The sequence below is a fragment of the Mirounga angustirostris genome, unplaced genomic scaffold (assembly GCF_029215605.1).
Source record: "Mirounga angustirostris isolate CCGP_5_RB_7025 unplaced genomic scaffold, mMirAng1.0.hap1 SCAF_5, whole genome shotgun sequence".
NCBI lineage: Eukaryota > Metazoa > Chordata > Mammalia > Carnivora > Phocidae > Mirounga > Mirounga angustirostris.
In genome coordinates, this window is record NW_026991713.1 from 176,151,311 (window position 1) to 176,173,909 (window position 22,599).

General features: G+C 46.4%; 1 protein-coding gene and 1 long non-coding RNA gene across 13 annotated transcripts in view; one reads left to right on the forward strand and one right to left on the reverse strand.

The window, feature by feature from the left end:
• RNF216 (ring finger protein 216) overlaps positions 1-22,599 on the forward strand; it is a 155,626-nt gene that overhangs the window by 62,321 nt on the left and 70,706 nt on the right. The window contains exon 14 of one of the 11 annotated variants that reach the window (XR_010412039.1): positions 7,338-7,532. The exons of the other annotated variants lie outside the window; for them this stretch is intronic. The gene's annotated coding sequence lies outside the window, so the exon portion shown is untranslated. The remainder of the gene's footprint in view (positions 1-7,337; positions 7,533-22,599) is intronic. 11 annotated transcript variants of the gene reach the window in all.
• On the reverse strand, positions 9,977-20,741 carry LOC135364598 (uncharacterized). Of its 2 annotated transcripts, none has more exons than XR_010412043.1 (3): positions 20,630-20,741; positions 16,699-16,797; positions 9,977-10,147 (listed from the first exon to the last, which is right to left on the reverse strand). It is a non-coding gene; the product is annotated as an uncharacterized LOC135364598 (long non-coding RNA). The 2 variants fall into 2 exon arrangements; XR_010412044.1 differs by lacking the exon at positions 9,977-10,147 and adding an exon at positions 15,562-15,709.

The following is a 22,599-nucleotide window of genomic DNA, read 5'->3' on the forward strand; positions in this document are numbered from 1 at the left end:
CTTGGTGAATCGTGGTTGACATGGTTGCAAAGATGGGGGTCACCTGTGGAATTCCAGTCATAAAGCTCTAGATTCCTGTTGTAGGCCTTCTTCCTGTGAGGGCAGATGTCGTAATGTAAAATATGAAGGGTTAAAGGCCTAGGTATCATGGTGGCATCTGTGTCGCATCTGGTAGAATATTCACTAACTGTTCTTATAAGAACTGATTGTGTTGGGTGCCAAAGCCATCAAGTCACCTCGGTGCTGAAAATCTTTTTTTTAACTAGACTCCCCTGTGAGCTAAGAATGTCTTAAAATGTGTCAGCTATTTACAAGCCACTTAGAGTTTTTAAGCGTCTAGCATCAACCTAGACAAGTATGTTTTAAGCCATTTTTCTAAAATAGCATGACCAGGGCGCCTGGGTGGCTCAGTTGGTTAAACATCTGCCTTCAGCTCAGGTCATGATCTCAGGGTCCTGGGATTGAGCCCTGCGTCGGGCTCCCTGCTGAGCAGGGAGCCTGCTTCTCCCTCTCCCTCTCCCCCCACCTGCCTATGCTCCCTCCCTCCCTCTCTCAAATAAGTAAAGTCTTTAAAAAGAAATTAAAAATTAAAAAAAATAGCATGACCACAGTTGAACATTATAATACCTCTGCCTTACTGCAGGAGTGGAGAAATGAAAGTAGTCATTGGGAAAGGAGGAAGAAACTAAACTAATGGACTAAATTTTATTCCTTTTGTTTTCAGCATTAACATTTCTTTGTAAAATCTGGGTGTATTTTTAGAATTTATGTGTCCATTTAATAATTTGTCCCCACCCTCAGGCTGTTGCTATAACAATTTTCCCAACAGTCTCTGGCTTTTGGAACTAAGTGGAGCACGTGACTGCCCTGTGTGCTCCCCTTGCACCCAGCACTGGAATGCCTGGGGAGGCAGTAGCCAAGGGAAGGAAAGGTTAGGTGGAGGAGAAATGAAGATGTTGGAGTGTTTTTAGGTCTGAAGATGAGTAGCATCCTGAAGGCTCACCAGCTGGGTGGGGCCAGGCTATGCAGATCTTGAGCATCAGTTTAAGGTGGCAGAGGGGGAACAGCAAGGGGACTGAGATAACAGGGAGATCTTTTCAGCTGTTATAGTCCAGGTCAGAGATGCACATCACTGCCACCTCCTGTGGAATCTCCATGAATTGCTAAGATGGAGCTGGGAACTACCATTTCCTCCAAGAATTCCAAATTAGACTCTACCGATAAGTGTTCATAGACAATTTGGAAGGCAAAAGAGAAGGTGAGGCCATTATTCTCCCAAGACAGTTACAGGCAGTCCTAAGGACACACATGAGTCTGAAACAGTGTCCTGTGAGTGTCTTCAGAACATCAACCTGGGATGTCAGTGAAAGGGTCCCAGTGGCTTTTAAGATCTGAAGCAGAAACATCAAATATTCGGCTTCCTCTCTGTGGAAGGGATATACATGCCTTGTTGAACTTGGAGGTGGCCGTGTAGCTTCTTTTGGTCAATGAAATGTCAGTGTGGATGAGGTCAGTCACTTGCAGAAAAAGTGGTAAAAACATGATTTGGGGTGATGTCAACAAGCAGACAGCCCCAGACCCTCCTTCCCCAGCCCCCTACGGAGACACTGATCAACATTACACAGACCGGTTCCCTTTGTGAGAAATTTAGAAACCAGGTAGGAGGCTCCTGCATTCCAGACAGTGCAAAGCCGGCTGCATTGAAGCCTGTAGGAAAATTCATGGAACTCACTTGCCAGAGACCCTCCCATCTGCACATGCAGGAAACATCTAAATCCTCGCTTCCCCACCCCCACCCCCATCCCCCAGGGGGAGGGAAAGGGAAGACTCGAACATAATCCAGCATTCAGTCTTCTTGGGCAGCTGCCCAAGGGGCTGGCTTTTGTCTTTCCTGACTCTAAGCAGCACCAGGTTGGAGATTGCTGAGAAGAAAGGCAACATTTTATATATTTACTTATTTTTATTTATTTTAAGGAAGCTCTGTGCCCAACATGGGGCTTGAATTTATGACCCAGAGATCCTCAGTTCTACCAACTGAGCTGCCAGGTGCCCCCAAAGGCAACATTTTAAGCTAACATACACTACCATTGCCGTTCCCCTCAGTTTAGTGTGCAAAGAACTGGAGGAAACCCCCAACTCCCAGCTTCTCCCTGGGGAGGGAAAGAGTTGGAACATGTGTCCAGGGTTCTGGCCTTTGGGAGTACTGCCTAAAGGAGTTGGACTGCTCCAGAGAACCTGCAGTACTATAGACAGACACCAGAGGGAGAAAGAGATTATAAGCTCCTAAAAAAAGAAACTTAGCGAGACCTCTGTAATTGAGAATTTACACATGTTAAGTCCAGAGAAGACGCCTCCTAAGTAAAGGCTCCCAGAATCTATAGCTAGGCTGGCTGGTGAAGGTCTTTCCCTGTACAAAGCCATTGTGTAAAAACTGGGAGAGGTGACTGTTTCTTCAAATATGTGGATCCTGCCACAAAGCAACAAGGTGTATAGGAAGGAATACAGTCCAACCAAAGGAACAAAGTAGATCTCCAGAAAGGACACTAAAGAAAAGGAGATATGTATGTGAATTACCTGAAAATTCAAAATAATCATCATAAAGATGTTCAACAAGCTCGGGAAAATGATATGTGAACAAAATGAGAATATCAACAGAGAAAATATGGAGAAGAGTCAAACAAAATTGGAGCTGAAGAATACAATAACTGATGGAAAATTTCACTAGAGGGATTCTTCATCAGGTTTGACCAATCAGAAGAAAGAACCAGTGAACTCAAAGACAGGTCATTTGAAATTATCTAGTCAGAAGAACAGAAAGGAAAAAAAAGAATGAAGAATAAGGAAAGCTTGAGGCACCAATGGGAGGGACACCATCAAGTGAACCAGTGTATGTGCTGTAAGAGTTTCAGGAGGAGAAGAGCGAGAGAGAGACAGAAAGCTTATTTGCAAAAATAATGGCCAAAAACATCTAAAATCTGGGAAAGGAGAATGGGTATCCAGATTCAAGAAGCCAAATAGGCCCCAATTAAAACGAACCAACACAGTATAGGGGAGAGTTAATATTGTCAAAATGTCATACCTATACAATGCCATCTGTAGATTTACTCACAATTCCTATGAAAATACCAACTGCTTTTTTTGAAGAAACAGAAAAAAACAGTCCTAAAATTCATATAGAACTGTGAAGAATCCCAAATAGCCAAAACAATCTTGAGAAAGAAGAACAGAGCTGGAGGCCTTATACTTCCTGGCTTCAAAGCATATTACAGAGTTACAGTAATCAAAACAGTATGGTACTGGCATAAAGACAGACCTACAGACCAGTGGAACCAAACAGAGAGCCCAGAAGGAAGCCCACACCTCTGCAGTCAGGGGCACCAAGATTACACCTTGGGGAAAGGTCGTTCTGCTTGACAAATGGTGCCAGACAAACATGACTGCCTGCAGAAGAATGAAATTGGATGTTATCATACACCACAAAGATCAACTCAGAATGGATTAAAAACTGAAACATAATAGGGCGCCTGGGTGGCTCAGTCTTTAAGCGTCTGCCTTCGGCTCAGGTCATGATCCCAGGGTCCTGGGATCGAGCCCCGCATCAGGCTCCCTGCTTGGCAGGAAGCCTTCTTCTCCCTCTCCCACTCCCCCTGCTTGTGTTCCTGCTCTCGCTATCTCTCTCTCTCTCAAATAAATAAATAAAATCTTTAAAAAAAAAAACAAAAACAAAAAACTGAAACATAACAATCTAAAATTCCTAGAAGAAAACATAGGAAGCTTCCTAACATTGGTCTTTGTAGTGATTTCATGATTGTAACACTAATAGCACGGACAACAAAAACAAAAACAGACGAATGGGACTGCATCAGACTGAAAATCCTTTGCACAGAAAAGGAAACCATCAACAGTGAAAAAGTAGCCTATGGCATGGGAGAAAGTATTTGTAAATTATTTCCCTGGTGGGCGCCTGGGTGGCTCAGTTGGTTAAGCAACTGCCTTCGGCTCAGGTCATGATCCTGGAGTCCCGGGATCGAGTCCCGCATCGGGCTCCCTGCTCGGCGGGGAGCCTGCTTCTCCCTCTGACCCTCCCCCCTCTCATGTACTCTCTCTCATTCTCGCTCTCTCAAATAAATAAAAAATAAAATCTTTAAAAAAAAAATTATTTCTCTGGTAAAGTGTTAATACCAGTAATAAACAGGAAGTCCTATAAGTCAGTAACAGCCAATCAGAAATAAGCCAATTAAAAAATGGGCAAAGGACTGGAATAGACATTTCTTCAAAGAAAACCTACAGTTGGCCAACAGATGCATGAAAAGGTGCTCAGCATCACTTGTCATCAGGGAAATGCAAATCAAAGCCACGGTGAGGTCATTTCACATCTAGGATGCTCACCAACACAAAAAAGGAAAAAAGAAAATAAGTGTTGATAAGGATGTGAAGAAATTGAAACCATTGTTCATTGTTGATGGGAATGTAAAACAGTACATCCCCTATGGAAACTAGTATGGGGACTGTCCTCAAAAAATTGGGACGCCTGGGTGGCTCAGTCGTTAAGCGTCTGCCTTCGGCTCAGGTCATGATCCCAGGGTCCTGGGATCGAGCCCCATTATCAGGCTCCGTGCTCAGCGGGAAGCCTGCTTCTCCCTCTCCCACTCCCGCTGCTTGTGTTCCCTCTCTCACTGTCTCTCTCACTGTCAAATAAATAAATAAAATCTTTAAAAAAGAAAAAGGAGCCGTTAAGCGTCTGCCTTCGGCTCAGGTCATGATCTCAGGGTCCTGGGATCGAGCCCCGCATGGAGTCTGCCGCTCCTGCTCCCTCTGCTAGTCTCTCTCTCTCTCTGTCAAGTAAATAAATAAAATATTAAAAAAAAAAAAGGGGGGGGTGCCTGGGTGGCTCAGCCGTTAAAAAAGAAAAAGGAAACAGGATTTTGAAGAGCTATTTGTACTCTTGTTCATTACATTATTGTTCACAATAGCCAAGATATAAAAGCAACCTAAATGTCTAACCATGGATGAATGGCTAAAGGAAGTGTCTTTCTATACAACGGAACATTAGTCAGGATTTGAAAAGAAAGAAATCTTGTCATGCTACAACATGGGTGAACCTTGAGAAGTTATGCTAGTGAGATAAGCCTATCACAAAAAGACATTCTGTGTGATTCCACTTACTGCAGGTATGTAGTCACTTACAGAAACAGAAAATAGAATGGTGGTTGCCAGGGGTTAGGGGAGGCGGAAACAGGGAGCTGTTCCGCATGCAGTGGGTGTGAAATTTCAGGCACCCAAGATGCAGAAGTTCTCAAGACGTGCTGTACAATAGTGCATATATAGTTAGCAATATTGTACCGTACACTTTAAGATTTGTTCATGGGGTAGATTTTATATAACGTATTTTTTTTTAACACAAAAAGAGAGCTAATGGTTCATTATCTCTTTTCCTTCTGCCAAGATGGACATGTAGAAATAAGTCTCTGTTTTGAGCTACTGAAGTTTGAGTTTGTTCCAATAGCATAACCTAGCATGTCCTGACTGATATCATGAGAACCAAAATGGATGATGGTGGTGGAAAAAAGGAACAGATTTGAAAGATAATGGGGAGATAGGATTAGAAGGAGATACTCTGACTGTAGGGGTGGGGAAAAGTCCAGATGACTCACTTCTCTGGTTTGGGCCACTAAGTGGGTGATGATACTATTCACATAAAATTGCAAGTAGAATAGAAAAACTGGGTGGCTCAGTTAGTTAAGCGTCCAACACTTGATTTTGGCTCAGGTCGTGATCTTGAGGTCATGAGATTCTGTGCCCTATTGGGCCCCACACTGGGCCTGGAGCCTGCTTAGGATTCTCTCCCTCTCCCCTCCCCCTCTTAAAAAAAAAAAAGATTCCAGGAGAGAAGGTCAATCGATTCTGTTTTAAACAGGTAGAACTTTGAGGATGGAGGTGTTCAGTATGTGTATGTTTTGCTAATGCCTGGCACATAGTAGGTCTCAGTAATTACTTAGAAAGTGACTAGGGTTAGGAACATGAGGGGAGATCTAGGCTAGAGGAAAATTTTGTAGTCAGAAGTAAGAAGCATTGAAAGGAGGGAGCCCTGGGGACAGGGAACACAGATGGGAGCACAGAAAGCCTGCAGCAGGGCATCTAGGAAGTAGGTCACAGGAGTTAGAGAATGCTGATAGCATTTTGATTTAGAATCTCATCAAATTCATAGATGAGTTTGCGGAGATTAATATCAATGAAGTGAGTCCTGATAAGTTCAAAGTATATATTTCCATTTATTTCAGATCTTTTTGTGTCCCTTAGTAACGTTTTCCAGTAAAGAGAATGCATCATAAGGCATTCTCAATGATCGTATGCTTCAGAACTTGACCCTCCCTGCAGATGAGAGCATCCACATTCTGGACGCTTTCCACCATTAGGGTAAGGTCTTCAGAGTTTGGCCCACCGTGGAAAATAAAGTGAAAACTGTCTCTTGGGAACCTGAGGCAGGGACAGCAGGTTCGGAAGTTCCCGCCCTGTTCTTCACAGGGAAGGGAGAGCTAACTTAGACTTAGGTCTAAGCTGGTCCCTCCTTATTAGGCACTATGGTGAGTCACCACTAGGTGGCACTGATACTCCGTGAGGAACGGTTTTCTCTTGAGCATTTCAGAAGTATGTCAGTCAGCAAGACAGTGTCTCCTAAACAGAATTCTTGTAGGCTTAGTACCAAAGCAAACCACTATGTGCATTCAGAATTGAGTACCCGAGATGTCAGTGTTTTTAGAACCTGTGCTTTTACCTTTTCCACTTAAACAAATTTTCCTTATGACATCGTTTCTTTTCAGCTAGATGGCTAAACCCAACCGTTAATCCTTGAGGATTACTAATGTTTAAGAAATAAGCCACAAACTAATTTTTGGCCCGTGTGAGACTAAAGGCATCTGCTTCCTCATTGCAGTGTCTTTGCCAGTAACCTAAACTCCACTTAGATTTCCGGGAACTTGTCACTCTGAGATGAGGCACTTATATTAATATATTATCTAGAGGCAGGCTTGAATGCCTGGAATCATTCCTCTAAAATCCCTGAAGAGAATAAGATACTGTATCTTTGATGAAATGGGGAGAGAGTCTTTGTTTCGTTGATATGACGGAATGCTTTTGTCAAGGCCCTCAGCGCCCTGTGTGTTTGCAGATAAAGGATTGATCAGTTTGTTTTCAGCATGGTGCTTTTAGGAATGAATTGGATGTGTTTGGTGTGGGACTGCAGAGTGTTAGATAAAAGGAGATTTGTAAGCGATGCTTCTGGAATATTTATCCTGAGGGTCAGAATTTCCCTGTTGAGTCTTTCTCTACTTTTCTAGGATCATAGCTTTGCTCCATCAATTCAGAGGTTTTTACGTAGAGCTTTCCAGAAAGGCAGCCAGAGCTACAAGTTCGAGGTTTAAGACTATTCATGAAGTAAGCGCTAACGGAGGGAGACCCATCAGGTGGTGAGACTTTAGTCCGAAGAACTGTGAAGGACACCTGGCTTGGTGTTCCTTAGTGAAACCAAGGGGGTGAGTGTGGCTGGACGTCTTTTCCCGGTGTCTCTTGTACTTGTTTTGCTGTGTCTTTCTCACCTTTCTTTCCTGTGTTTCTCATTTCTTTTCCCTACTCCTCTTTTTCTACCATTTCCAGGCCCCATCCTATCCTTTGTAGCATTCAGTGTTACTGACTCCACAGCAGTGAAATATAACCAGAATTCACATCTGCAGTGAACCAGTTTGTTGCTAAAAAACAGGCATCTGCAGCCGCCTGCCGTAGCTGGACGGCCGCGTGAAGAGAATGTAAATGAGCCTGGACCAGCTGTCAGTGCCAGGGCGGCTCCAGCTGTGACAGTGGACGCTTGGCACTTACTAGCAGCACTATCATTTGAGGCCCAGCCCGTCAGCTGACTCCTGTGCTGAGCACAGGCGTTTACATTTATCTAGATCTGAATGAAGCTTGATCCTCTTGTTCCCCACTATCAGGGAGGATCTTTATTCAGGAAGTTATGTTGACAAGAACTGAATGTTTGGGTAACAAAGGGATTTTTTTAAGTCCCAGAACGAGCACTCATTCCCTGGCGTGGAAGTCCGTGCTTCATAATGCAAGTCCACAAAAGAGGTGGGGTGGGGTGGGAATTCCCTCCCGGGGATTTGGCCTGCCCCTGCTCACAAGGTGAGTCACTTCCTTCAGAGCCGGAGGGTTCTGGAGGGTTCTGGCGGAATAGCTTAAGACCTCAGGCTGTGTGGTATGCAGGCGTGTTGGGTAGGTGCCATTCAGGGCTCTCAGCTCCTGGCATTCCCCCCAACCACCTTAAAAAGTGGCCTCTGAGGTGTGGAGTGGAGTGACAGTATTTACCCAGTGGTGAGAACCCAGAGGGAGGCCTCCACGCCACAGACACAGTCCCAGAGGAGATCCCAAGCAGCACTGCTGTGAGCCGCCCTCCCCTCAGTCTCGGGGTAGAGCTGGCATTGTGGCAATGAGGTTTCAGGATCTAACTCTGTTTTTAACTTAATATTTTAGTCATTTTCCAGTTTTTAAAATTCCTCATAGCAAACAGCATAGTGAATGTGTTCATCATAGGCTTCTGATCCTTGAAAGATTTTGGTTGATAATTACACTTCATTACTTATCACTTCACACACTAATATATGATTAGAGAACCTGGAGGCGGGGGGAGAAGTGTGGGGGGGTATGTTCCCAAGAAGAATAAAAACAACAAAAGGCAGATATTGCTTACCTCTTTTCCTATCCTGCCTTCCTAGTAAAAGTCCTGTAAATACCGTATCTGCTGTTGTTTGCAGCACTTAATTTGAAAGGGAGCTAGATATCTACCCAAGGGGAAGAAAGGTAAAATATATACATGGGGGGTCGCCTGGCAGGCTCAGTCAGTAGAACTTGCAACTCTTGATCTTGGGGTCTTAAGTTAAAGCCCCACGTTGGATGTAGAAGTTGCTCGAAAATAAAAAATCTTTAGAAGTACATACGTACACGGTGCCTGGGTGGCTCACTTGGTTAAGCGTCTGCCTTGGGCTCAGATCATGATCCCTGGGATTATGTCCTGCATCAGGCTCCCTGCTCTGCTTCTCCCTCTGCACCTCTTCCCACTCATTCTCTCAATCCCTCTCTCTCTCAAATAAAAAAAAAATCTTTATATATACACACACGTATACATACGAATACAGGCACAGGTTAAACAACAAAGCGAATATGAATAAAACAGTTATTTTTGTTTCCCCGTAGTCCTACAGGAGTAGTTTCTATTCCTATATTGCATCTTTTCTGTCCCTTGATCCTGGGCACTGAGTAGTGAAAACGGATGCAGGCCTGGCAGTGCTGCGGGGCGGCCCCCCCAGCGGACAGGGGAGTGCACCTCAGAGCCCAGGCGTGCCAGACAGGCTGAGCTGTTGGCTGGACTTGGGTATTCGCCTGTCCTTGACACCCCGCCCCCCGCCCCCCGCCAAGGTGGGTGTTACTCTGCCTTGCCCCCAGAGAACATTCCGGTGCTTCCTTTCTCACCCAGGGAAGCTGCTCTAGAAGGTTAAAATGTTGCTTTGTGTTCCACTTGTGCTGGGCTTCGTTAGTAGGTTCTGAGTTTGGGGGGTTCCCTTGAAGACCGCTGCGTGAGAAGCCCTTGCCGACCTGCCGCCCCGGAGCCAGCCCTGGAGCCAGCCCTGGGCTGGGCGCCGCCGGGCGACAGGGAGCGAGGTGCCTGTGGCCGCGCTTGTGCTGCAGCTCGGAACACAGTCTGGTGGCGTGGTGAATGAAGACAAGGGATTTCGACGTTCAGCCGGCTCAGGCTTCCGTTCCAGCTCTGCCCCTTCTTACCTTTGTGACTGAGGGTAAATACATCCCCTCCCTGAGCCACAGTTTTTAAATCTGTAAAATGAGAACAGTGGCACCTACCTCGCAGACCTCTGGTGAAACGTCAGTGACGTGTGGGTCGTGTCTCATAAAGCGGGGGCGGAGGCGCAGACAGCCTGATGTAGGGAAGCGCCGGTGCCTGGCACGTCTCAGGTCAGGAAACAGTAGCTGCCGCACAGGGAAGGCGCAGACTGATGCCAACGGTGGCTGCAGGTGGGGAGTTCCTAGAAAGGAGGAACTTCTCCCAGATGTCTAAAGTCTCCCACAGGAGTGTGGAATTCCCCTAAGGTGGGCAGATGTAAAGTCCCATCAGGGACCTAAAGAGGACTCTCCCAGACCTTAGCTTTTCAAATCGTGGACTCAGAAAACTCTTCTTACTAGCATGCCACAGTGGAAAGGGGATGGATTTTTTTAAGCTAAATTTTGTGCTGATACATTCTGTAAGAAATGACTGCTGACACTTTAGCCCACATTGTTCAAGTTCAGAGAAGGACCCGGGCTACCCTGGGGAGAGCTGTGTCCTAATGAAGGCTACCTGTGCCCTGCGAGTCTCAGTTGCTTGGTCCACAGCACTGCTGTGTCCCTCCTTTTGGATGTCTTACTGGTTTTTTTTTTTTTATCCCTTTCTGAAAGGTCTGGCATCTCAGGGAGTATTTCAAGAGATGAGTGTAGGAAGGACCTAGAAAAATGATTGTTTGTTTTACTAGAGGACTCAGAATTAGGGACAAAGTGAAAATGGCCGTGCTTTGTCTCCATGACTCATGGGTTATGTTTTTTGTCTTCTTAGGAAGGTGCCGATCTTTGAGTCTTGACCACAGCACCCACCCCCAGTGCAGCAGGGCAGGCCTGGAGGCCGGGACTGCTCACCTTTCACTGTCCTTGTAGTGAAAGGACATACCTCCTTGTCTCTCTTTTGTTTGGGTTTCTACTAAGATACGTTGTCTACAGTATGTATAGAGACTGTGAATTTTTAACAGACTTGGATGGGCACATTATTAAAATTGAAACTCGACCCTTTCTCATGGTTTTTGTGGCCACCCTGCGCCATTGCTTATCAGACTCACCACAGCCTAGCCCTGTTCACAAACCATACGAGGATCATAAGCTTTGAGTGCCTATCTTTCTGGAAACCACATATTACTTGTTTAGTGCCTTCATATGTTTTGTTAAAATAACTTAATTTTTGTGTGTGTGCCTGTGGCCTCATCGAAGGAGAGATGCATTTTGATTCAAAGTCTTTAGAAATCTCACGTTGAAAATCCCTCCAGAATTGACATCTACAAAATACCTTTATAGTCATTTGCCGCCTTCTTGTCTATTCACTAATTAATTGTGTGACCAGGTGTCAGCATTTTGATTTAATTCGTTTTACTGGTTCTCATTGTAGTGTCCTTGGAGGAGCGTGTGCATGCATCACACGGGCATGTGTGTGCATCGTGTGTGTGTGTGTGTGTTTTACATGTGTGTGTTGGAGCGCAGAACCTTCGTGTCCCCTCTTTGCGTTCTCAGCACAGAGCACTGCAGGGCTTCCACCCTTGCAGGTAGAAGAGAAATTGTTGCTATGGTAATAACACAGGCATGAAAACACCCCATCTCCCTGTGGGTGTCTGTGTCAGGGAGGAGGAATGTGGGCAAGGGAAACAGGAGCAAAAAGGAATGCTTGTCTGTGGAGCCATCGCAGGGTGGAATTTCTCATTTGTACTGTTGGATTCAAGGTCATTTTCCCATTGCTGTGGTGCCTGAGCAACGTAAATGCCGTTTTACCGCTCAGTGTCCTCCCTGACTTTGAGACAAACATACAGAGAATGAGGACTTCTCTAGTCCCCAGAGGCTGCATGGCCCTCTCCCAGACCACGATTAGAAATGCATGTCTGTATCTGTGGGCCAGTTTACAGTCCTAAGTGGGATTAACTGCCCAGACCCAGAAGCCATTGCCCTTTGTCTCCATGGTAACAGGCTCAGTAGCCAGCCCTGCCATCTCTTGAAACCTAATGGCATCTGTGTGCTCTGTATCTGCACCACATACCAGTGCTCCTTGAGAAAACGGGCTCAGAATGACCTTGGTGACTAGGATCAGCACTGACAAAGTCCAGTCTGCCGAGGTCAGGGTAAGAAGCACAGCCACAGTTCTTGTGCTGTTCTATCAGAAAGAGCAGAGGCAGTTAGGATCCTGTGAGGTGGGGGTTTGGCACCTTAAACAGGCAGATGTTGAGGGGCCTGCCAGTGGACCTCTTACCAGTAGCCTCTTTAGGGACTTTCTGCTCCTTGTCTGCTCAGTCACAGCTAACAGGGGACATCAGGAGTCAAATCCAGGGCTGCCTTGCTTGGTATTATGTGGTTTTAGGTGTGATTTGGGTATGGTTGGATGGTTTTAAGAGTCCTTATCTTTTAGAGATACAAACTGAAATGCTTAAAAATGAAATGATACATCATCTGGGATTTGTTTTAAAAATACACTGGGCAAGAGAGGATGGGAGAGTAGATGGGGTACAAAAAGGTAATTAGCCCTGAGTTGATAATTATTAAACCTGAGGGATGGGTAGGTGGGGACCCATCACTCATGTTTATTGCCTACTTTTTTGTATATTTAAAAAGTTAATTTTTAAAACACCATATTGAAAAAACATAGTTTCACTTGAGTTTTCTATTATCTGTGTTCTTTCCTACTTTGTTGCTTTGAGGGCATCTCACTTTTGGGACCTGCAGTGACCCATACTCAGATGTCCAATTCTGTGGCATGGTCACTTTTTTAAGAGATGAGGGAAATTTGTTACATAATAGGAAAATGTCAGCAGCTCTTCGTGGGAGGATACAAGGGCTGGTCATCTTGGGGGAGGGAAGGTTTTGTGGCTGGGGGGCGGTTCTCGACTTGTACAAGATTCTTCTGTAGGAGTGGTTTTGACTTGGTGTTTCCAGCTTCCCTGAGTAAAAAGACTTCAGCTACCCAGAAGGAATCCAAGATGGATCCCTAGACCGCAATGTAACCAGTGAAACAGGTTCTGGGAACCTGGGGCCCTGTGATGAGGGCCTACGCCGAAGCCCTGCTAGAGGCTTTTGGACAGCTCTGGATAGGCTCCTTTTCTCTGGAGTGACTTCCAGCATATGGTGCCTCTTCAAGGCCAGAGAAGAGACCAGATGGCCTTTCACGTGTCCTTCCAGTCCAAAGTCCCTGGTTTCCAATACTGAAGGTTTTCAAAATGGTGTTGGTATTTGCTCTCCGAAGAGAAATAGGCTAAGAGTTTCTCAGATCAAATCCCTGTGGCCTCATAAAAGCACTTCAATTTTATTTTCCATCAGAAATTTGTATGAGAAAGGGTTTTAAGTTTCAAAAGTTCCCTATGCCTACGAAGCTGATTGAGATTCTAGCCCAAAGAGAGTGATGTGGACCACAGTTTTTTCTTCCCTTGTTCTGACTGTAGTTTGTCCTTTCCCCATCCTGACCTCCTTCGGTGAGATTTTGCTACTCCAACTGTATCTCCAGTTGCCACATTCCTCTTAGTGCCCAGGCCCTCTCACCTCCCATAAAAGCCACCTCCTCTTCTCTCCCAAGGCCCGCGCCCGCTCTCACCTCCCCTTAGCTCGCCCAGCATGGGTCTTCTCTCCAGGTGGACCCCGTGCCCCTGAGCCCTGTCACCAAGGCCCTGTCTGCTGTGCAGTGCTTCCTTCTCCCCTGCCTTCTTCCTCTAGACTCACTCCTTCCTAAAACTTTTGCCTTGCTGTCTTAGCTGCTCCCTCAGCATAGGCTTGTGCCAACACAGGCTGGTTGGCCTTGATTGGAACTTGGTCATTCGCTCAGCAGATTTTTATTGAGTATTGCTATGCCTGAAGATACAAAATAGGCAGCGACAGCCCTACCCTGAGATCTGGATCAAGGGAGGCCAACTCCTTGTGCAGACAGCTAAATGGACGGTGATGGGAACTGCTGGAGGGAGCCAGAGGGAGGGGACAGTCCTTCGATTGGGCGCAGTCCGGAAACACTTCATGAAAGAGCTGGATCTTGACCTGACAGAGTCCTAACGGCACCTGATGGGTGCAGGTAGACCGCTATTCCTGGCCAGGAAGTGACGCAGAGAGAGCTGTTCAGGGGTCAGCGGTAGACCTGTGTGACGGAACAGGAGGAAAGTGGACTAGGAGGATGGATGGACTTTGGTTCGAAAAGGACACCCCAGGGAGCTGTTGCAAGCCCGATGTAGGGATGGTGTGATCAAAGTGCTGGTGGGAGGGTGGATCTTGTAGAGCCACAAAAGAGGGCATGGGGGGGGTGGCAGCTGGAACATCTGGTTGTTTCTGGTGACCTAGTGACCCGAGACCTGGGGATGCACAGTGCTCTTGTGGTCCTTGGTTAACAAAACCTCCAGTCCCAAAACCCATTCGTGCAGTGCTGTGGACCTTTGCTAGCATTCTTTTAGCCTTCTCCAGAAGGCCTCGGTGGGAGTGAATTGGCCTGGAGAAACACCAGTCTGAGGGCTGACTGGGGGGCCGGAGGGGGGTGGTGGCAACAGTTGAGAGCAACGGTAGAGGCAGCCAGTTCAAGGTTGGCAGTGGATCCGGGGAATATGTGTACAAGCCGCCGGCTGTCCCTGGAGCACACCCCCCTGCCGGAAGAGAGGGGTGGTCGAGGGGATGCTGTGGTAGGGGGTTCTGCAGTGCTGGCTGCAGGAAAACTGCTGGACATTTGGCCCCGCATTTAGTGGCTGCTACTTTGCTCCAGTTCCATGGCCAGCGTGTTTTTTTAGTCCTTGGATGCTTTAAATACGGAAAAAACCATGTAAGCATCACAAGTTTTCCCCCACCCATTTAAAAAAAGCTTGTTTTCCAGCTGAAAGCATGTTGGATAAGCTTAATTTCTCTCACTCAGATAAGCTTAATTTCCCTAACTCCGATGTGCATACAGAGAATTGCCTAATTTTCCTTTTGCAACATGTTTTCCCAGCTGCTGGGAGGCCGGTTTTTGTTTTTTTTTTTTCTCTGAGCCTCCTGACAGAAATGCAAACAATTTAAGGCCCTCTGGTACCAACTGCTGTTTATTACCCCAGGGACTTGGATATTGGTATGTTTTCCCAGGAATGTATTTATCTGGAGTCAGTGGCTACTCCCCCATCCCTCTGAGCCATTCGGGAGACAGGGATCAGGCTGGGCTGGGCTGGGCTGGGCTGGGCTTCAGCAACAGCTGCAGCCCCTCCTCTGAGCAAGGTCACCTCCCTGCCCAGCTCCAGTCCCACAGCCTCGTTGTGCTAGGAAATGAAGCCGTTCCTTGCATGTGATCTGATTGGAATCGTGTTTTCTGGAGCACCTCTCTTAGATCTTTCAGCAGAACACAGACAGCCTTTTTATACCTTGTTTTGTCAAAAGTGCATTTCCACCAGAATAAGGCTTGACGCTGTTCATAAGTAAACACATCCCTTTGCAGGCGAGGCAAGGAAGAAATGCATCTGGGAGCAGTTGGGCTGGGTCTGCTTTTCCCCTGCTGAATGCCTGGCGTGCACTGTCCATCCAAGGGTGGCTGAGAGGAGAACGCTTTATTCTGTTGCTGCCAAAACCACAACAAATGACAACTTTCCGTTCTGTCATCTCTCTCAGCTTCACTGCTGGGCAGGCAATTCATTTTTCTACCATAAAAGGGCAACGAAGCCTGTGTAGAGCCGGGGTGCCTTCTGCACTGCAGTGAGAAAGTAGAAGACAGCCGGGGAGAGAGCGTGGCGGGGCTTCTGCCAAGCACACCTCCTGCTTAGGCCAGGCTGCAGGGTGGTGGCAGCAGTCGAGAGCAGGGAGTTGGAGGCGTGCCATCTGATTGGGCACGGTGAGGTCAGATCAGGCATGGGTATCCTTGGCATCTCATGCTCATCTAGGGGGACACATGAATGTGTGGTTCAAACCCTGTTCAGAGGAACTGCACCAAGCCTGCCCGGGTGGCTCTATAATACTGGCATCAGGTTTTCTTGATTTGTAATTGCAGGTACTGGGTTTATAAGGGGTACCTGGGAGATCGTATAGCCCTGACACCCTCATTGTACAGTTAAGGGGAAGAGGTTAAATGCAAGGTTTACGTAGCTTGAGGAATCCTCCAACTTCTGTCTTCCAGTTATACGTGGACTCTGGATTGTGGGATAGTTCTCTAATCTGTATATGTCCTCAGTTGTCCAGTAGTATACAGTTTGCCTCCGTTAATGGTGGGCCATAGGGACCCGGACTAATAGAAATACAGTTCTTAACTGGTGGCTTCATGTGTCAGCCAGGGCCTTCCAGAAAGTGTCTATTCTTTGTAATGTTGTTAGCTGTAAAATTCATGGACCCTTTAGGTGATTGTAAATAAATGCCATTCAAAATCAGTACAGGGGTAGGTAGAAAGCAAACATTTAGCTATTTTGACAACATCAGAGTGGCTGCAGAATTCCCCCCCAACCCACCCATACAGCCTGGTGAAGAAACCAGAATACCAGGTCAGCATCCATTGAGCAGGAGCCCCACACCACAACATGGCCACCGGCGCAGACCTCTGCCCTGGGCCTCCGCCTTCTCTTGGAGTGCCACTGCTCTGGAGAGAGCAGGTTCTCAGATTGAGCCGAGAACTGTGCTTTTTGCCTGACTCCCTTCTAGGTTTTCCTGTAAAGAACTAAGATTTGTCATTTACACTTACCTTAACTCTTTTGTTTTTAGGATTTTATTTATTCCTTTGAGAGAGCACACGCAGGAGCGGCAGAGGGAGAGGGACAAGCAGACTCCCCACTGAGTGTGGAGCCCTACGCAGGGCTCTTTCCCAGGACCCTGAGATCATAACCTGTGCCCAAGTCAGACACTTAACTGACTGAGCCACCCAGGCGCCCCTAAACTTACCTTAACTCTTAACTGCACATCTGACTTCATAGCAGATGCTGGAAATGAACCAAGCACATTCTTCAGGGAATGAAAACCATGTCCAAGAATCTTGCTGATCTGGAAATTTGGGAGGAAAGCAAGGATTTTCAAGTTTAAACTTTATTACCTCAATAGTGCTGGTGGTCAGAATGGATTCTCAGCTCATTGGCTCAGAATCAAAAGTTAACTCAGAAGTCATTCCTGGAAGAGAATATCACTGAGTAGAGATGGCAGAAAACAAGCTCAGTATGAATGATTCAGTATCACATTCCTAGACCTTGTTGGAAACTGTAAGATGAGCTTAAATCTTACCATTCCAGCCAATAAAAGCAATTGGGTAGGCCGTGGTAAAATGGAGCATTTACACAATTCTTTTTTAGCATGACCTGTCTAAATTCTTTTTTTCTCAATAGCATAAAACTGAGTATCTTAATCTGTTAGAGAGCTAATTGGTATATTTTTCCCTGGTACTTCTCAAGATCTTCACTACCCTTGGAATAAACAGAATAACACCCAAAAGAATTTGTCTCCACTGCCTGTTTCACAGTCTTTCCTTGTAGAAACCTTTGAAGCCTTTGTTTTGTTGTCAGTAGCAGCAAGAGAATTCCGTCTTACAGAACACTTACTCTTATTAAGTGTAATTTTTATAAGGCTAATTTCTCAAGCAAGTAGCATTTCCTTCTTGGATAGAGCCTCTCCGTCCCCATCCATCACTGTCTACACATGCTTGGGCGTCCTGGCCATGTGGTGACCAGCTCAGAGACATCAGCCTGCTCACTTCCTAATTTGGTCACAGTATGCTTCAGGCAGCCTTGCCAAACTTAGAAAAACACAAACACAGGGAGTAGCTTTGATATAGCAAAGGGGGATTTCCTCTTATCAAAAGACCTACAGTTTGCCTCTTGCTTCCTCTAAAAAGAGGAAGTGACACTTTGAGAGGTTATAGCTCACCCTGAAGTTCCCTCTTTAAGCCTCCTCCTCCATGCTGGCCTCTTCCCAGCCAGTTCCTGCTCTTCCTTTCCTCAGCCTTCTTAATGCTTCTCAGAATTTGCAGAGTTTAATTTTATTCTTAGAGAATTTTAAGGAGTAAGAAATTTTCTTCTTTTTTTTTTAAGATTTTATTTATTTGCGAGAGAGAGAATGAGAGAGAGCGTGAGAGGGGGGAGGGTCAGAGGGAGCAGCAGACTCCCCGCCGAGCAGGGAGCCCGATGCGGGACTCGATCCCGGGACTCCAGGATCAAGACCTGAGCCGAAGGCAGTCGCTTAACCGACTGAGCCACCCAGGCGCCCCAGGAGTAAGGAATTTTCCACTTGAATGTCCATCAGTGGGAAACGGGTTAAATACGTTTTGGTGCAGCCATACAGTGGCATACACCAGAGGATGGCGGGCTTTTTCTAGAAAGGGCAAGATAGCAGACAGTTTAGGCTTTTCCAGCTACATAGCCTGTGTCGCAGCTACTCCGTCTTGCCTTCGTAGTGCGCAAGGAACCCTAGACGGTGCGCGAACGAGTGAATGTGGCTGTGGTCCAGTAAGATTATGTTTATAAAAACAGGCAGCAGGCCAGATTGGGACCATGAGCTCCAGTCAGTCAACCTCTGGCATATACAGTAAGATTTAAAAGGATGACATGGGCCCAGTAGTGTCAACACGGAGCTGCCCCCAGATGTTAAGTGAAAAAAGCCAGGTGTAGAGCAGGGTGGTGGGTATGGTGTGTTTATATTTGGGTCTCAGACGAGTGGAGGGAGGTGTGCTGACGGGTACGGAAAATCCGTGTGGAAGGGCAGTTTCTTGCACTGGTACCCAGGAGTTGCTTCAGGGGTTCATCAACCCAGTCAACTCCGAAATTTTAAAGCAAAAAGATTTTGTTGTGTTGGTGTTAAGGGAACTTGAAAAGAAAGGTAGAAATGTGATTTTTAAACTGTGCTTATGTATTTTCAAGCCCATAGCCATTTCTCCTGGATCGTTGTGGGGGCTGACTTCACCTCCCTCAAAAAGAGTGCGTGGCCTCAGATTATAGGTGAGGGGCTGGGGTTTCAGGGCAAGCGGAAAGAGCTGGAACTCGGCAGCTCTGCCTTTCTTCTCACTGGGCTTCTGCAGAAGCCCCGGCGTCGACAGCACGTGCCCAGGAGCTGGCGGAGAGAACGCAGCCAGTGGGAAAACCATGGCCCCAAGGTCAGCCCCGGGGGGGGGGGGGGTCAGTACAGCTTGCATTAGTTACCATTCAAGACTGCTTCCAGCTGCTTCCATTTCCCACCGAGACTGACTCACGAGGAAGAACGGGTTCTGATTCACCTAAGCATTACGATGACCAGTTTTAAAACTGTCTGCCCTTGGTTGTGAAACTAGCAGATGAAGTTGTTACTTTCCTAGTATGTAAAACAGCTCACTTTGGGTATGTGAGGGACAAATAAAAGGTTTAGTAGCGAATGCTTCTCTATTTAAAAACAAAGACAGTGAAGATAGGAGCAGCTCAGGAGTCAAGGATGGCGGTCAGCCTTGTTATGTGGCCCTTCCCCCACCTACCAGGCAAATATTTCTCAAATAGCTGTTTTCATCCTTTCCCATGCATAATTTGCAGGCTTGTGTGTGGTCATTCCGCTCTTCTACAAAGCTCTTTGCAGGCATGTCGGACATTGTACCTTTTGAAATCGCCCTTGGAGCCAATGTGTTGTGGGGCTTTGCAGAGATGCGGAAGCAGTTGTAACAAACAGTCTTGTCTTCCACGAGGGAGGGCCTGGCTGCCAAACCCAGGGCCTGTTCTGCATCACTTGTCTTGACTTTCCTTTAAAAGCATTAAGTGGGAAGGTACCAGTTCTGCTGAACAAGCAGGCATTGCCTTTTATGAGAGAAGTCATTTAAAATATCGAAAATATGTTTGAAAGATACTGGTGTACTTTTCTCTGACCTCAATTTCATACACTAGTAACTCTCCTGTGCCAGAGACTTAGCACGACACACTCCCTGCCAGGTGGCCAGAGACGTGTGTCCACTCCAGAAGAGAGAGCGAGCTTGATCGAGGACACTAGGAATTTGTGCTTTGCCATACGTGTTGCCCTAAAGGGAAGCTGCGCATTTCAAAAAATAGATTTAAATCTCTCTCTTTCTCTCCATCTCTCCCTCCCTCCTCCTTCCCTCTCTCTCTCTCTCACACATACACGCATCCTCTCCTCTTCCCCTACCACCACCACCACCACACCTCCACCCGCCGCCATAGCTATCCCCATTACTGCTTTTAACCTTGAAACCTCTGTTGTACACTTACGCATCCATCCTGTTCCTGCCCTTGCATTATTAATGGGCCTGGAGCAATCCGGCCAAAACGCTGACATTACTAATTACTGCTTATAACCGAGAAGTAAGGAGCAGGGAGTAAAGTGGGTCACAAGACAGTGTCATAACAATAAAATACTGCTGTCGGGCAAAATTGCTTGGTGTCTGTGCTCTGTTGTTCGGGGTGGAGGTGGGCTTTCACCACAGGCTGACCCAGTAGAGACCCTGCTGCCTGGAGGGGAAATAAATGCTCTTCACTTCGGTCACGCCGGGCTCTTGCTTCCTGTGCACAGGGTTAGTGAAGGGGATTTGTTTGCTTTCTATCAGTATTTTAGGTAAAAATATCCAGAATTCTTATTCTAGCCAAACAGCCTTTTGAAAGCAGGCTCTTTGCCCCTGGTGGTGCGAGCCAGAAGGAAATGCAGCAGAGCTGCGGGGAGAGTGCAGAGGGCTGGCTTCGTCCTCTCAGGGCCACGTGCTGTGTGCCCTGTGCTTGCGTCAGCCCTTCACTTCCAGGTCTGAGTCTGTCCGTCTGTTAAGTTCCCTCCAGCCCGACTCCTTGGTGAGTTGGTACACTTCCGTGCATTCTTTTGTGCTGTTAGAAGATGTGAGCTTGGTGGACCAAACACATGCACTTACCTGACTCTCAAAATACTGGGCAGCGGAGCATCATCATCAGGGAAGGGTCCTGAATTTAACTCTGCCCTCAGCTAGCCAAGGCCCTTCCCACCACCTTTCCTCTGTGGAATGAGGATAGCACCAGCCCCGCTTACTTGGAGGGGTTGTTTGTTGCTGGCAGATGTCTGTGGAAGACATGGGTTGACATGCCCGACGGGAGCTGCGGTGGAAATTTCCTCCTCCCGTGGCCTGAGCGGTGTGTTTAAAGGAGAGGAGCATTTCACTGTGCCACAGCCACTGATAAATCTTAGGCCTTTAATGTCACCTGGGAACCTTAGCCAAAACCCGCCTGGCTTCTGAGGAACAGTGACTGTGTCTCCTAGAGGAACAGGAAGTACAAAGGGACTTTAAAGATGTGAGTAGGATAAAGTACAAACTTACCTGGCCCTTCGCATACCACTTTATCGAACTCTGCATATGTAGATTATTTTACTCGTGTACTATCATGGAATTACAGTCCTGAAACTAGATTTCTTATACTGTGGAAATGTTGCTTGTAGAAAGTCCAGGAGGAAAGGAAAAGTACTTTGAAATAATATTTTCTATTTGTTTAAAAGCACGAAAAGTCATTTTGAGAGACCACAGAGCTTAGATTGTTTCTTGAAAACGGTTTCTTGAAAGAGGAATTATTGATCACTTGACAGTAGAACTGAGAGGAGGCAGGTTTCTCAGTGCCCTGCCTCCTGGTCTTGAGATGTTTTGCCTTTCTCTTTTCTTTTCCTTCCCTTTTTTTTTTTTTTTTTTTTTTAATACTACAAATGCACCATAGTTGACAGAGCATTGGGGTGAGTCACAGTTCTCAAAACTGAAAGTAAATCCTGTCGCTTTTCCCCATGTGTCACACACCAACCAGGTGCTTAAAGCGGGTTGTGTGAGAGGGTGGGCATCCCGAGGCGCACTGATGGCCCAGCCCTGCACTGGGAACTTCTTGTCTCCTCGCCTTGCCCTCCTGTTCTTCCACAAAGGATGGAGCCACAACAGAATCCTACATACCCTGAGCTTTTCAGATCCACTTGATGAAAAAGGGCGATTTCCTTTATTCGGTTCTTTGAACTCTTTTTCTCTGTTTCCTCATTTAATCAATGTTCGAGTTCAGAATCTGTTAAATTTTACTTTAAAAAGCACAATGATTTGTATGGTAATGTTAGCCATGGTCATTTTGAGGCCTGTGTCATACTTTAACAAAAACAACCCTTTTTAATAAGAATGTGAAATAGGGGCTCCTGGGTGGCTCAGTCGGTTAAGTGTCTGCCTTCGGCTCAGGTCACGATCTTAGGATCCTGGGATCGAGCCCCATGTTGGGCTCCCTGCTCAGCAGGGAATCTGCTTCTCCCTCTCCCTCTGCCTACCGCTCCCCCTGCTAGTTCTCTCTCTCTCAAATAAATAAAATATTTTTGAAAGGAATGTGAAATAGATAAACTGAGAATTACCCAGTGCTAGAGTCACCCACAAAATTTTACATAACCCATCCGCAAGAAATAAGATTGATCTATAGGTACTGATCAGGAAACCTCTCCAAGAAATGCACTATCAAGTGAAAACAGCAAGGTAAAGTGTGTGCAGTCTGAGTGTTTGGCTCCTTTTGTATAAATGTAGAGAGTTTATCTGTTAAGTATGTGTATTATTTTTTTTTTGGAATGAAACACAAATTGCTAAAGGAAGGCTTAAAACAAGAGGAGTGCACTTTGTCTTCATCTGTGCCTTTTGTGTTTCTTAGTAGCTTGTACATGGGTGTCCTTGCTCTCACCAGTAATCTCTGTATCAACAGAGATTAAAACAAAACACCCAACAACTCCAGGACAGAGAATGGGTTTTAGCCAAACCCTTTCTCCCCCTGACATTCAGTCTGTCTGGAAAGAACCAGTCAGTAGCTCCTGCTTCCATTTCTTTATAGCTTTTGGATATGTGAGTGTCTGGTATTATATACAGTT